The sequence below is a fragment of the Mauremys mutica genome, chromosome 6, assembly GCF_020497125.1.
Source record: "Mauremys mutica isolate MM-2020 ecotype Southern chromosome 6, ASM2049712v1, whole genome shotgun sequence".
Classification (NCBI taxonomy): domain Eukaryota; kingdom Metazoa; phylum Chordata; order Testudines; family Geoemydidae; genus Mauremys; species Mauremys mutica.
Window position 1 is genome coordinate 62,918,976 of NC_059077.1, and position 17,078 is coordinate 62,936,053.

Below are 17,078 nucleotides of genomic sequence, written 5' to 3' on the forward strand. Positions count from 1 at the left end.
GGCCTGGTAGTTCCATTGAGCAGAGCCCACCTTCCAAGAAGTTTGACCAGTATTTCCTTGTAGCTTCTTGGCTTAATGTAGAACCAAAGCAGAAAAGAATTGTATCATATTGCAGGCATGCTTGCCTGTTTATGGCATGATTAGTATTGACCATTGCTGATAGATCCACTCTGGGATCCATTTAATGGATCATACCTCTAAATCACCTAAATAGCATACATTTATGCAATGTTGTGCTGCCAATGTACCAGACAGGGATTCCCAAAAATGTTTTCTAGGTTTGCTTATGAAACCAAGATACCAAAATATAAAACAGAGACAAATAAAAACAAAACCCCTTCTCTTCTGAAGTATGTGATGATTCCCAGGGGAAAATCATCCTTGATAGCAGACCACAACTCTCCAAAAAGCTGGTGAACTGAGGCTGGGAAATCATTTAAATCTTTACCTTTGACTTGGTGGCAGAATTTTACAAAAGAAATTTTTCCTGATACCTTTTAACACATCAATGAATTTGGAGCAGAGAACTTTTTAAATTTTAATTTTCTCTTAGAGACAGTGTAATCTCCAAAATATAGAAAAGATCAAGGGATAAACAAGGACTTTCCTCTTTAGAAAACTATAGAAGAGAAAGAGGAAAATCAGACAGGACCCTTAGAAGTCAATGTAATATACACCTTATCCCTCCGCACATCTATATTGATACCCTGATTCTGTAACCCTTCTCATGCTGAATAGCATATACTCGTCAGTACTCCCATATAAAGCACGTATTGAAGATCAATCGTAGCTAGACTTATTCCAAAATGAGATATCATTATGTTTATACTGGAGTCCATAACTTACACCTCCTGAAGGAGTAGAGTAGAGCTTAGGTACCTTTCACAGATTTATCAAAGAAAGAAGCTGTTGCTTCTATTACACTACTCACTTGCAAGACCCAAGTTCAATTCCCCTCTCTGTCTGCTATAGAGCAAAGATTTAAACCTCTATCTCCTGAAAGAGCACCCTATACAGAGCTCTAGGATAGGCTGATTTAAGAGGTTATTTTACTTTGTATAAAATACTTGACTAGTCATTGGGGCAGCAAGCAAATAGGAGTGGATGTGGCAGATTGACAATTAAGGCACTTTGCTATGAAGTAGGAGATGTATGTGCAAATCCCTCTTTTTCTGGATACTTATTTATTTGTGCATTTAACTGCATTGCTTCACACTTGAAAGGTGTTCAGGAAGCCAGGCCTGCTGTACTCAAAAAGGACAAAAAGGGGTCTAAAGCGCAGCTTGCCCTATAATTGTGAAAGATGGGAATTAGGTTCCTGCCCTGCCTAAGAGCTTTTGAAAATTCTACTAGGCTCCTCTCTACATCTTTAGGTACCTAAATATTTTGAAAATGTGTCCTCACTGCCTCCTGTAAGCAGTTTATAACATTTGACCCTTAAGGATGAAAGGTCAGTTATTTCACCTGGGCTTTGCTTACAGGAAAAAAACATCCTCTGGGACACAGGCTAGGAGGCTCTTGAAGAAACCACATGCTGCTAAGTACTGAAGATTTGTGTCTGTAGTGTTTGGAGTCAAGCTCCAGTTCTCAATAGCTGCTAGCAGGTCTAGTAGTGTTAATTGTGTATGACTCACTACAATATGTGTAGATCACAGATTATTTCCAAGCACCAATTCTAGAAAATGTCAGGAGCGTGGCATATTTAGTAAATGACAATAACATTAATTGATTGTTTTCAGCCATATATCTAGTATTCACTTCAGCTTGTCCTATAATAGAGATCCTGAAGGGGGCTGCCTATTTGTCTTTCTTCCATGATGAATAACTCTTCCCCATGAGTCTTTTTATTTGTAGGAGATTTCTTTGCTTCTCTTAAATTTGTAGATACAATGAAGCAAAACAAGATAAAAAACAATACCCACAAAGGCTGCAGTTATGTTGTTTTCTAACAGCTAAGACTGGCTGAAAAATAGGAGTTCTTTTCCATTAAAATACATAAACAATATTAAAAATTTTCATTTTGTACAAAAATCCCACCCCCAAAATTTACATATAAATTGAAAAAAACTATTTTTGTTGAAAAAATGCTGAAGATTTTTTGGATCACATCTAATAATAACTACTATTTAAACAACAATGAGCAATTGGGCAAAGCTTCATAGCTGTCACCTGAACAGCATTTACAGTACTAACAAATTGTTAAGTTTATTTAGTTACCAATGGGTGGTATGAAAGATCCAAAGGAGATGAGCCCAAATCAGACAACTGGATCTGAATTCTTTTGAATAAAGTTTGAATTTTGACCTGTATCCAAACATTGCATCACGCAACCATCCCTACAAGAAGGATCCAATCTTGAATACCGGCTACTAGCCCCTTTCAGACATTGAAACATTTAAATTCAGATCCAGATCTGGACATTGAGCCTTGGAGCCAATTTTGGAACTATTTGTTTTATTGTGCTTTTAATGTTGTTTTCAGGTACATTCAAAAATATAGTATCATAGCTGGAGCATGCTGCCATGTCTCATTCTTTCCTAAGCCACCAGTAGTTAAGGATGGATGAATATCAGCATATAATATTTGGATGATATACATGTTATTTGGGGATTCTAGTACTGAGGTAATATTCAGATATCTTAATCAGAATTGAGATATAATGCAGTATATTCCAACTCTCAACCCCCTTCCCTCACTAAGATTATATACCCCAGGATCCCCATATTCCTTGGAAATATGACCATCCTCCTTACCTTTGATTCTTTTTGGAGAGGGATGACCAATAGCTTGCTGCTCCCACGCCTGTCTCCTTTCCACATGAGATGGGTGCTCCATCTCCTCTGTATATTTCAGCAGGCCTGGGTGGCTTCCCTCAGTGCAGCAATCTGCCACTCCATTGTGCAGGAGCAAAAATAGGACAGGCTACTGCCACACTACTATGCCAGCTCCACTGAAAAGGGGATATAAATGTCCTCAAGTTCTTAGGTACAGCTACTGTATCTACTTGGAGAGCCACAAGGCTACTAGACATAGAATCAACAATCAGCTTGGTGTCTGCTGTTGTCAAGAGCCCATCTCAGCAATGGGCAGATGAATAATATCCATGAGCTAAATTCTGACTGAATTATAGCCAGGAGATATTCAGATCACACACTAAACTACCATGATATTCATGCTGACTGGTATTTTATGTTTTGATTCACTCACCCCGTTTGCAAATACTTGAAAGTCTCAGGTTTCCTAGGTAAATGAAGCCAACACTGGTAGTTTCATACAGCTCTTTCATTACAGTCCTTGAAACTGTCTGAATCATGGCTGATATTTTCCTGCATTTTTTATTCCTTCATTAGAATTTAGCCTGTGTACTATAGTTGCATAGCTTTGTTTTGCCACTTCTTTTGTGCGATGGAATGGCAATACACTTCCAGAACTTTAGATACAAGATAGAGATCTCATGGAAAGTGTAAAATGTTGGAGACTGTCAAAATGTGTTTTAGCCACTCAGTTAATTAGTAAATCATTGGAATTGTATGTCTAACACTGGGTGCTTTATTGTTCCTCATTTCCAGAGATGCTTTCTCATCTTTTCATTGTTCTGTAGAAAAAAAAATCTTAGTTAGGGTTCCCATTTTCTATCTGCTAAATGATTTCTGGCCATCATTTTGTATTATTTTGCCATCCCAGGATTAATACGTTCCCCAAGGAATATGTGTTTTCCAATCCTCTGTGATTCCTTCATTGGATATGACAGTGTTTCCATTACAATTCTTAACAGGTTAAAAACACACCATCTTACTATGGATGGAGTAAAATGTTTTTGATGCCTTTTTTCCTTCAAAGCTGACACTCACTTCAACTACCTTCTAAAACATTTGAGATTTTCCCTCATATCATATATTCAGAAAATAGACCAAATCCTTCCCTGCTTTTATACAGTCATAATTCTGTTACAGCTATAACACTTTTAGATTAAGCAGCAAAAAATCCTGTGGCACCTTATAGACTAACAGACGTATTGGAGCATGAGCTTTCATGGGTGAATACCCACTTCGTCGGATGCATGCATCTGACGAAGTGGGTATTCACCCATGAAAGCTCATGCTCCAATATGGAAACAGATTAAAAGAACCAGAGGTGTACCCAGAAGCCTCCTACAGCAAGACAAACCCAAGAAAGAAACCAACAGGACTCCACTGGCCATCACATACAGTCCCCAGCTAAAACCCGTCCAACGCATCATCAGGGATCTACAACCCATCCTGGACAATGATCCCACACTTTCACAGGCCTTGGGTGGCATGCCAGTCCTCGCCCACAGACAACCTGCCAACATGAAGGATATTCTCACCAGTAACTGCACACTGCACCATAGTAACTCTAACTCAGGAACCAATCCATGCAACAAACCTCGATGCCAACTCTGCCCACATATCTACACCAGCGACACCATCACAGGACCTAACCAGATCAGCCACACCATCACCGGTTCATTCACCTGCACGTCCACCAATGTAATATACGCCATCATATGCCAGCAATGCCCCTCTGCTATGTACATTGGCCAAACTGGACAGTCTATACGGAAAAGGATAAATGGACTCAAATCAGATATTAGGAATGGCAATATACAAAAACCTGTAGGAGAACACTTCAACCACCCTGGCCACACAATAGCAGATCTTAAGGTGGCCATCCTGCAGCAAAAAAACTTCAGGACCAGACTTCAAAGAGAAACTGCTGAGCTTCAGTTCATCTGCAAATTTGACACCATCAGCTCAGGATTAAACAAAGACTGTGAATGGCTTGCCAACTACAAAACCAGTTTCTCCTCCCTTGTTTTTCTCACCTCAGCTGCTAGAAGAGGGCCTCATCCTCCCTGATTGAACTAACCTCGTTATCTCTAGCCTGCTTCTTGCTTGCATATATATACTTGCCCCTGGAAATTTCCACTACATGCATCCGACGAAAACTCATGCCCCAAAACGTCTGTTACTCTATAAGGTGCCACAGGACTCTTTGCTGCTTTTACAGTATTTCAAATGTGATTTCACTAGTGCTTAAAATTAACTTCTGTTGATTTAACTCCATTCCCACGCCTCAAGATATTGTTTCCCTTTTTTCCTGCCTACTAACATAAATACAAGACCTTTTTTTCTGGCCTGTGTTCTTCTTTCATCTTCCTACATTACGCTTTATTTGTGGTCTAATTTCCAATATCATTTTTGGGGCTCCAATCTCATTACCTTTTTGCATTTCTCTAGTTTAACTGCATTATGTTCCTGCACGAACCCATAAACATCTCCCAAGATCAAATTCATTGTTGCAATTGTTTTTAATTCACTTATGAGCCATTAGAAATAAATCAGTCATCTTTGAAATTACAGTGACAGGAATGGGCATTGCCTGTACCTTATTGCACACTTGCCTTCTACCCTGATCTGTTAGCAACTTAGATTTTTATTTCTGAATTTAAATTAATCAACGCTAATACTTTTTTATGCCAGACTTTATCATTGCTAGATCATTATGTCATATACTACATACTGTATAAACTGCTTTCCTGAAATTACAGAATAATGCTTTTTATCTGCTTCTCATCCCATTACTATTAAATTATATATTACAAAATGTTAATTCCCTTTTATTAATATGCTTACTATCATTCACACAACTGAAATGTGGCTAACGTATATCTAGTAAACTGTCCCTTGATTCTTTCCTTGAATGTAGGAGCTAATGTAGCCCCTGTCACACCACTCATATCCTACAGACACATTTGCTCATCCTCTGTAAGATATTGAAATTCTTTACCAGGTGCTGCTTTATTTCTCCTTACTAGTTCCTTTAGGATCTGGGAATGTAACTTATCTGTGCTTGATACTGTGCCACCTTTTCGTAATTCTAATTGCCTGATTATTTACTCTGGTCAGGGACAGGGGCCACCCTGCACCTTTAAGCAAGGCGGCGGGGGGGGGGGGAGGAGACAGTGCTTTATAGCTGGGGAGGGGAGAGGGAAGATGAAAACTGCTGCAAAAGTGGTCACCATGGACACTGACTCATCCCCTGGGTATGAAGAGTTTCAAAGGGGCAGCTCGGTGCCTTTTACATGGGCCGAGGCTGAAGCAAGACCCACCCTCCTCACCTTTTAGGTGGTAAAATACCAGGTTTGGTCAACACCTGCTGTGGACATTACGCTAGCCCCCCCTTTTTAGGGGTGCTGGGAAGGAATTTTTCACTTAGCACCATGGGTGCAGTTAGGAGTTTTTTTGCCTTCCTCACAGCGGGTTCAAGAAGGGCTCTGTTTATGCAAGGCATGATGAGCAGTAGGCCATATGTCACAACTCAATATTTAAGTGTAGGGCAGATGTCCAGTGGAGGTACTCCATAGGAAAGGTATACAGTGACCAGATATATGGCTTGGAAAAGGACTTAAAAATAAGTGTTCATTAAAGGAACAAATGCGGGGCGGTTGGGGACTGCTATGATTGATACGGTAGGGAGCCAACCCCCCCATTCTTATAGTCCACCTTAACCCTCCTAGGAGTGGGGTGGATGGTAAAATCCTGGCAATGGATTTGCTGGAGGAACCTGGAGGGAAAAAGAGGGGGAGCTGGTGGAAGCCCCCTGTCTACCCCTCTGGGTAGGGTGAGGTCACGGCAATGGATTTGCTGGAGGGCCTGCATGGAAAAAGAGGAAAAGTTGGTAAAATCCTCCTAGGTAATTATGGAATAAACATGGGGTTACCTGCACTGTATACTTTAATCTGCCGGGTAGTCCCAGACATCTAATAATAAAGTTGCGGCCCCCTTAAACCCATGTCAAATGTCTCCTGTCCTCCTTTTGGCATAGCCAGACAACTATAACTACTATATTGCGTGGTTCTCATATATGAACCATGTAGTATTGTGAAGGAAGAAAACAGAAAAGCAGAAGTCAATAATGGTTCCTGTTTTTCATTGCAAGACATAGTTGAGAAGGTGCAAGCACATGTGAAAGGATAATAATAATAATAATAATTTTCCTTGAAATCACTATTTTGAGAACTTCCATTTCTATTTTGTTTCTTTGAACATGTTGCTGCAACTCATAGAATCATAATATATCAGGGTTGGAAGGGACCTCAGGAGATCATCTAGTCCAACCCCCTGCTCAAAGCAGGACCAATGCCCAACTAAATAGAATCACAGAATAAAATCAAATGTCTAATATGGGGCTTGAACCCACAACCCTGAGATTAAAAGTCACATGAGCTACTAACTAAGCTAGCCAGCTTGTCTATCTTAGTGTTATGTGAATAACCCAGCCATGTAAAACGTATGTGTGTTTGCCTTATCCCTAATGACCAGTTGAAAATACAGCCAAAATACAGGCTTGAAATTCATTGGCTACATTAGCCGCAGACATTTCTATGTGTTGAAAAGGGACTGATTATAACCTTTCTCTTTGTCTTTAACTTTCATATCAAGATTTATTTTCTCAAATGTTGCACAGAATATTGCTACATATGTTCTGATTTATCGGTATCACTGCAGATAACATCATACCAGAAGGTGCCACATCACTGCCACAGTCCAGATAAGGAAGAGTCTGATGAGCCATATCTTGTTCTCCTACTAAATTTATCTCCCATCTGACCTGTATATTTTACAATACGTAAAACAGGAAAATAAGGCTATACCATATAGCTTTTCACTATACTATTTTATTCCTCCATTAAAATGAAATGTAACTTCTATGGAAAAAAGGAGCATGAACACTGCCTGTGGTGAGAAACACTAATTTTCATTTCCCATATGTATTGCTCAACACACAGTGCTACTGTTTTATAAACAACAGGAACAAATTTTTTAAACTTTTATAAAAGGTAAGAAAAATTGCTAGCTTTAGGAGAAAAAAATCATATATGTGAAATATTATATAATTTTCAGAATAACACCAAGTGTTCAAAATATATAATAAAGTGATCAAAATCATGAATATAGAAAATAACGCTTTCTCTTCCATACTTGCAACCTCATTACAAACAGGAGGGTCACTGAAAGCAGAATTTGTCCGTTTCTGTCCCAAATTTGTAAAATATAAATTGGATCCTTCAGTCTGACTGTTTCTGTGGCTCACCTGATTGTTACTGCTTTTTCTCTTAATTGTACCCTAAACATAAATGTCCAAGACAATTTTCTTTCTTCAGGTCAGGATTTAACTAGTTGTATAGAATACAGTAAACCTCCGGGACCCTACAGGCACCCTTCAAGCATTTAAGAGTTAAACTTTTACTAAATGTGGAACAGAACTGTTAGCACTCTTTGCTTTAATTTATTTTTTCAATGTCATGCTGCTTGTAATTTTGAATAACTGCTTTTATCTGCTGTGAGGAACAGTAACCACTGAGCACTGTGGTTTTGCTCAAATTCTATTTGTTGTTATGGAAACAGCATCCCTATTAAGCTTCCTGCTGTAGAACTGCTGTATAAGACATTACTTAAAATGTTCAGCAGCAAAGGTAGAAGGATAAAATGAATTCAAACAATTCTGGGCCTGACTATTACTGGTGCATACCCTTGAAGATGTTTTAAGATGAAAAATGTACATAATGATTACTGGACACCACTTCAACTTTCTAAATTGATATATTTTGTCAAATTATTCCATTACTGGATTTTTTTATTGCAGTGAAGCTAAAAAAAATTGCCTCTCCAATTTTATGGGGTTCAAATTGCTTCAGATTATATAAGAGCACAATTTTGGCAGCGTGTATGACTGTATGCAAGTAAGCAAAGCATGAAACTGATGTGCTGAGGAGAACATGCTGTGAGGTGTTAGTGCTAAAATCTCTTTGACTTTGATGGGAGTTGAGAGCACTCAGAACTTTGCTTGGTATCTTCCAGGACCAGGGTACAAGAGTTTATCTAAAGAGCAGGGTGTAATTTCCCATTGCATTGAATATAACAATGACTTTATTGTGGGAAAAGAACTTGGTATTATTAGGTGGTCAAATCCTCAAGTTCCTACCCAATTTTCTATTCAGTGCTTTGCCGGAGGTATTCTTGTTTATTATGGCCCCAATTCAGTGAAACACGTAAGCACATGCTTATCTTTATAAGATCATGCTTAAGCCTCATTGAAGACACACCCATGCTTATTTTCCATTTAAGTATGTACGATGATTATGTGCACCATTGAATTGGGACTTATAATGGGAGTTATGCCTAATTAAGAAACAAGAGATTAAAGAGTTCAAGATGTGACCCAAGGTTAATTTAGCAATACCTTTTTGGATCTGCCAATATAAGATCAAATCTTCCTGGCTTTACTTGGTCTGTATTCAGGTAAAAGTCACACTGATGTGTATTGCAAAGGTTATTTCTTTTCAGAGACGAGAAATTGAACTTGGTTAATGTCATTCTTCATTATTAACACAGATGGTTATGAATCAGAACATTGGACCTGGACGCCAGCAAACACCGGGGAAGTTTGGATGAAGATCCAGATCCTGAAACAACTTTGCAGTACAGACCAATCTCTATAGTGAACCAAATGGGAACAATCAGAAAATATATTGGGCCAGATTGTTCTCCATTTACACTGATGTACATCATGGTAATTGCACTGAATTCAGTGAATAACACCTGTTTAAAAATACTAAGTGAGAGGATAAGGTCCACTGAGTATATTGGCATGTTTCTGGTGGGAAAAAAAGATCAACAGAAGATTTCTTATAGACCTCTCAAATGAGCAAACTCTGATGACATCTCAGAGGTAGGGGTGAAATCCATCAGAAGTAGGGAAATCATATCAGCATTCCCTCCAGTCTGGTAATAGGAGTTTACCTGGGTCTCCAAGCGTATGTCTTCACTGCAGTTGAGAGTCAGCCATCCAGCACAGGTAGATCGTTTTACGCTAGCAGGCCTCGAATTAGTACATGAAAAACTGCCAGGTGGATATTGTGGCTCAGGATGCAGCTCAGCTTTCAAAGTTTTCAAACTTGAGTCATAACATCCATGCTGCTGTGTTTAACATGCTGGCTTAAGCCTGTCTACCAACACTGGAAGGCTCACTCCCATCTGCAGTGTGGACATACCCCAGTAGCCTCATCCAGCACACCAATGCAGTATAAGGATTGTGACATTCAGCAGATAGGGCAGTGTACACTATGTATTTCAATACTGAAACATCTATCTGTCCTGATAGTTTTTAAAAAAATTCAAAATGAAGAAGAAAAAGTAGAACTTCTCTGGAAAGCCTAATTTAGGATTAGAAGTTGTATGTATATATTTATATATTATCCATTCAAAATATTTATGAACCTTTTGTTTCCTCATTTATCATACTCACTTGTACAACAACAACACACAAACTATCAAGATACCCAAAACAATGTATTACAACACTAATGAGAGTTGAATTCCACTTTCTGGGCCTAAACCAAAAGCCACTGAAGTCAGCGGCACTCATTGCATTGACTTCAATATGATTGGATTAAGCCCGAAAAGAGATTATAGACCAATTATTTTGTGTTCATTGTACTGCGGTTTATTTGACTTACATGGATTTTCTGGGCAATTCCATAACTTTCTCTGGCCTTCATACACATTTTTAAAACTGAATTAAAAAAATATATTTTAAATGATTCAAACACACGTGTATATTGACAAATACGTCAAGAAAAGGCAAAGTCAACAAAATGAACAAGAAAATAAACCCCCACTTATCGTGATATTTTGCTGTATAAAAGTTGAGATATTGCCAAAAGAAAGTGCTATAATAAATAAATAAATAATAAAATTAAAATTGAGAAAGCTCTTCAGGTGCAAACTGGCATAGTTCCACTGAGTTCAAAAGGCCCATTAAATAGAACTAGGATTTTTTTTTACATGATTATGTTACATTTTTTATTCACTAAGAATAATTTTAGTTGTGTATTTAGGGTGGCTGACTCTCTGTCCAGTCTATGAATGATTTATTTTGGAATAAGAAAAACAACAAATCAGAAAAAAACAAAATAAAGGCTCTCACAAGAAAGCATAGTGTGTATTTCTTCTGTAACATGTTACAATAATTCTGCCTCACAAAATGGCCTGAAGACTAGCAGATTTCTTTGAAATTTCAAAACACAGAATGCTGAAGAAAAATCACTTTGTATGCTGAAGACATACACTTTGTCTTCACAGCAAAAGAGGTATAGCTTTTTACACCAAAGTAGTTATTTCAACATAGTGAAGACAAGGAACAGGTAGTTTTTTCCCCTTGGTGTAGCTAGTTGAGGTCAACCCTATAACACCCAGCTAGGGTTAACCTCAAATTGCTACACTGAGGGAAAAGCTACAGTGACTTGCCTCCACCAGAATTTTACATTGAGATAACCATCATGTAAAAAACATATCTTTTTTTTGCCCCAAAGACACAGTAATAAATATATACTTCCTAATTTAAAACCAAATAAAGTGATCATATCTTCTTCATAATTTCTGATTGACTACTAATGCTAGAGAATATTCTATCTAATGGGATAGAGAATTTGTTCTCAGTAAAAATTCTAATATTGTTAGTTCAGTATCTTTCATCCAATGTTTCATAATACATTGTCTAGACACTGACAATATTATTCTTACCAATTTCATTTGATGTTTATTGCCTTTCAAATCCTTCTGTGAACATGTGAAAGAAACCCATATAATACAATTATAATGGAGTATAAAATGTATCCTAGATATTTATTACAATAAAATTAAAAAACCTACGATAGTCTAAAATATTGGTTAATGGAATTATCTGTCTGTACATGTCTGTATCATGGCGTAATTGGAAATGTCCTTAGGACACATGTTTTTTTGGAGACGTCAGAAAAATTTCTTTATATCAGTTAATGTTGGTCTCCTGTTAAAATCATGCCAAAAATTTCTAATGAACAAAAGTGACAGTAAATATGGTTTTAAAAATATGCTTTAAAAGATATGGACTAAATTCAGCTCTCAGATATGTATACACAACACCTGCTGCCTTCAGTGAACTTCTCCATGTACTTCTGAAGGCAGAATTTGGCCCCTGTACTAAAAATGTCTGCCTTTATATGTAAAAATAAATGATTATGATGCAATCACTAAGGTAATAAATAACATATACATTTTCTCCAGTGCTGAGTTCTAAGTAGATATATGAAAAAGATTTTTAACAACCTAGATTTTACATTCTTACATTACAGGCATATTTTATTTTGCTATTAAACTACATGTCTTTGATATTTATAAGAAAATGAAGGCATTCTTTTTTCTCTATTCTAGTTGAACTAATTAGATTAAATCAAGCTAATGCGTTTAATACAGACTAATTACTGTAGACAAAGCACTCAAGAAAGCAGGAGTCTTTTTATTTAAATGATCAACAATGGCCACAAAACTATACCTTCGCAAAGACCCTTTTCTATTGAAGCTTGGATTCTAGCCAGAGATACAATATAAGTTAATACCAAGAGAGATCGTTTAAGTGCTGTTATTAAGGAGACTATGATTGATGGAGTTTGTAGCTGGTAATGTGGTTCCCCTTTGGCTGCTCAGTGAACATCGACAACAGATCAATATCTCATCTGCATGAGATTACAGCCACTTTTGACAACAGCAGTGTGGAAAAAAAAGATTGACACATTTGGCTGTAAATTACCATAGCTGCTCTTGTTTAAATAAAAACAAAAAGTAAAATATTCTTCTTCAAAAAGGATGATCTGGTAAATCACTTTTGTTTTATCTTGTTGGCTTCAGTTGGACCTTGCCTCTCTTCCTCATGTCCTCCACTATCCAAGTGGTGCTATATCCAAGTGTGAGAACCAACAGTGGTGAGACCATGACACTATCTGCAAACTCTAGAAATCACAATTGGTTTAGCCAAACTCATCATCATCATCATCATGTTCCCATTAAGCCTCTGTTTAGGGCAGCAACGAAACTCCTCCACTCCTGTCTGTTTCTGGCAAGTCTTTCAAAAGTTCATCAACTATGCCCTAGGTTTTTCAGTTTGGCTTCCACCACTCTTCGCCATGTTGTTTTCAGGTGGCCTCATTTTCGCTTGCCTTCAGGTGTCCATCTTATTGCTACTCTGATGATGGAATCAGTTTCCATCTGAAGCACAAGACCGATCCATTTCCAAAGCCTCCTGGCAACGAAGGTGCTCATATCTTCTTGGCTGCTCTGTGTCAGTAGATCTTGGTTTGCGATTGTTCTGGGCCAAAAGATATGGAGGATTTTTTTGTGGCCGGTTGTATGGAATGAAGACAGTTTGGACATATCATACTTTTTCATTCCCCGGTATTCTGCACTATAAAGTAGTGTTCAAAGTATTCAACTCTGATACATCTTGAGTTTGGTTTTGGTTTTGTATTTTGGTGATTTCCAGACTGGTGATGGTGAGGCAATATTAAAGGTCATGATATCTGTCTAATTGCAGTTGATTTTCAGTCCCATTTGCTGGCTGAATGCGTTGAATCGAGTTGTTTATTTCTTGTATATGGTATTGGGTATGTGATAGGAGAGTGATAGGATCATCTGCAAAGTCCAGGTCTTCAAGAGATGAGAAGAGTCTCCATTTAATGCCTCTTGGCATGTCTTCTGTTGTACTCTGCATTACCCAGTTGATGGCAATGTTGAAGAGGATTGCAGACGTGACACACCGCTGACATGCTCCTGTTTTGACTTCAAAACTGAGCTCACTGTGATCAACGCTGCATGTAAAGTTGAAATAGAAACTTTTGATTATGTTGATTATACAAAGAGAGTTAGCGAAACTAGGGAATTTTAATTGCCTTTCAGCAATTTTTTTCCGATCCAGTCTTGTGAGTCCTTGAAGATATGTCACACTGTGGAAACATAGCCATTGCTGCCACTGGTCTTAATTTGAGTTACAGGGCACTGTGAATCCAATTACAAACCACCTACTTATAAGATTTACATGCAGCACCTTTGCAGTACAAGCTAACTGAAATACCTTTCTTTATATATAAAGAATTTCACAAGGTCAGTATGTAAAGAGAGCCCAGAATCAGTGAGCCTCAGTTGGTGTAAAGAGATATGAGACTTTCTACCAGCTGAGTTTCCATTCCTGTATTTTCACATCAAGGATAAATAGAAGTATTCTGGGAGAAAAGGTCTCCCAGATTGGTTATCTAAAAAATATTGCATGAAGAGATGAATAACAAGCAGCATGAAAAGGGATCTATTTTCTGTCAGTGATGTTCCAAAACTACATTTCAAGCACCATTTCCTAATACAGAAATTACTCCTCTTCATGTGGGAATTGGACTAGCTCATGCCTCACCCTGTAGCATTGCATGCCCTTAAACTAGCTAAAACTTTTGCTCAAACATTTGTTTCTATGGACTATTTATTTTGATGTGGTAAGCTCCTAAATTCCTAGCAAAATAAGTAGAATTAAAAAAGGGGATTAGGAAGGCACAATGCTTAGTGGGAATAAGGTTCAGAACATGATCAGGAAAGACATTTCTGGCATGAGATTTACTTATTACATTTGAATAATTTAAAAACTGAGCCTCTTAAATAACATAATAAGCTCCTAAGTTAAATTCTTATTCAAATGGTGAGATTTTGTACATTCTTTGAAAGTTTATAAAAATGCATCTGAGTTCATTTATAAAGATTTAGTGACCCAGCACTAAGCGGGGTCTCATAAAATTTTCTGTGCCCTCTGGAAATGTTAGCTCCAGACTGTGATTTGCAAATTGTGATTTGGGAGAACTTGCTGAAGTGTCTGTCCCTGAATATTAATATGTGCAAAGCTGCCTTTAAGAAGACCCATCAGCTAACAAAAACTACTTCCTAAGTCTTTGTTGGTTCGGAAGCACAGGATAAATGTGTTTACAATATTAAAGGTTTTATAATTAGCTGATATCCAACCACTTCAGTGTCTTATGAGCTGAGTTTAGGATTCATCTTAGTTTTTATAGAAAACAGTCGAGAAATGTATTACTTGAAAATGTGATACCCAGTAATATTCATGTAGTATTAGTTATAAATGTAGGCAAATTTGCTGTTCATAATATTTGTAAATCATTTATTCAAAACTGGAAGAAGAGATGAAAAGTACTTGTATATGTTAGACAGACTGTTCAGAATGTTCTTAAATTTCTTGTACTTTTTTATAATTATACTTTAAGGATTCACTGGCTATGCATTACACAGTGAGGCAGGATACTGTAGTTAGCTGGGGATGACACTTGTCTTCTAATCTCTGCTAAATGTTTTAGCTTCTTATGTGCACAGATCTCCCAGTTAACAGCTGTTTGTTCACAGAGCTTTGGCCAGAAATTTCAGATTTCATAGCTTGCATTTTAAAAGTCACCTTAGAAATAGGCATTAGTTCCTTTCGGAAAGCCTTTCACATAACAAAGTGATTCACACAATGTTATGCATGTGACTAAAAGCTCTATTTAAGCAGGAAATATATATTATACAGATGTTCCATATTTTGTCACAGTGGTAGGTTTTGATTTGTTATAATAGGCATGAGGCTTTAATAGCTGTGCATCTCTGTAAAATAAAAAAGGCCACGTTACTCTTTTGTATAGAACTTATGAAGAGAGTGAGGGTGCAGATTTGTATTAACAATGTTTAGCTTTTATATAAAATGATATCTTCAAGTAATTTTGACAAATATTAACTTGCTAATCCTCACAGTATCACGTGAAGGAGGTAAGCAGATAGTATTATCCCAATTTTTAGATAGAGAAACAAACACAATGAGTGAATGATTTTTAAAGGGGTACATCGGGGATCCAGAGCACTGGATCCTGTTAAAATGGGGACCACTTTCAAATCTGGACCACTTTCAAATGGGGACAGTCCAAATGCTATTAAAATGTAGCCACTCTTCTGCCTGAGAATTTTGAAACTAACTAATCGCTTATGGTTAGAAATTTTCAAAAGGTAATTATTACATTTGATTATGGTACTGAGATACTATTGTGCCCACCTGCTGAAAAATGCAAAGGCATTCTTGTGCTGCTCTTCGACCCTGGCATGAAGCAGGACGTAATGCAGGGTCTATGTGCTGATTACTGAGTAACATGAAGAATCAGCACAGAGCCAAGAAACCCACAAGACATTAGTAATGCAAATACTGCTTGGATGAGTATAGACAAACTATCCCATCAGCCTCATCAATCTGGCTGCTGGAGAAATATTGCACAAAAGGAATATATACCATTTAAGGGGTAACCAAAGCAAGTGATACATGTCAAATAAAAATGCAAGGCCACATCAGAAAACATCAATTTCCAGCATCATATTGGACCATTGAACATCATACTGAACCAGGGAATGTAATTGCCCTTGTGATGGTAAGTTCTACTCTGTGGGCAAGGAAAGGAGTTGCTCTCTGTGACATGGAGAGGTATTGACAGGGTGCACAGAGAGACAGGGATTGTAATAGTCAGGCACGGAACCTGTAGTGTTCTTTTCAACATTATGCACCCATAAAAAACAGAACTGTATATATCATCTGCCTTGTCAAAAAAAAATCCACACAGTCCTTAAGGACTTAGACACAAATGTCCCTCAGCTGGTAAATTAATTCACATTAATCGACTTGTATGGTTTTTTTTAAAGACTGCTTAGATATTGTCGGCAGCTCAGGTGCATCATTGCAAGTATCCTGTCAATGCTGCTGAGTCCTCACCAATCAGGGCATAGAGCACTCAAATGTGTCTGGAATTTTCAAAAGAAGATATGAAAATGACACTGATGCAGAACCATGGCAGGTCAATTGCCTACCCCCTGCCCTGTTACACTTCCTCCTCCGTTTTCATATGTAATGTATTATTTACCATGGGATAATGATGATTAGTAGAACTGTCTGGAAATTTTTCAATATAACTTTTTAGTTTGAAATGACTTTTTGTTTCAAAATGTATGTTTTTATTTATTTTTAAATAAAAAAGTCACAATAAAAATGAAACATTTCATATTTATCAAAATGAAATGTTTCTATTGACTCAAAATGATTTTTTTCCCCAGATTTTTTGTTTGTGATGAATTTTGAGAGTTTGGGTTTTTTCCCCCCAAATTGAAAAGGAATTT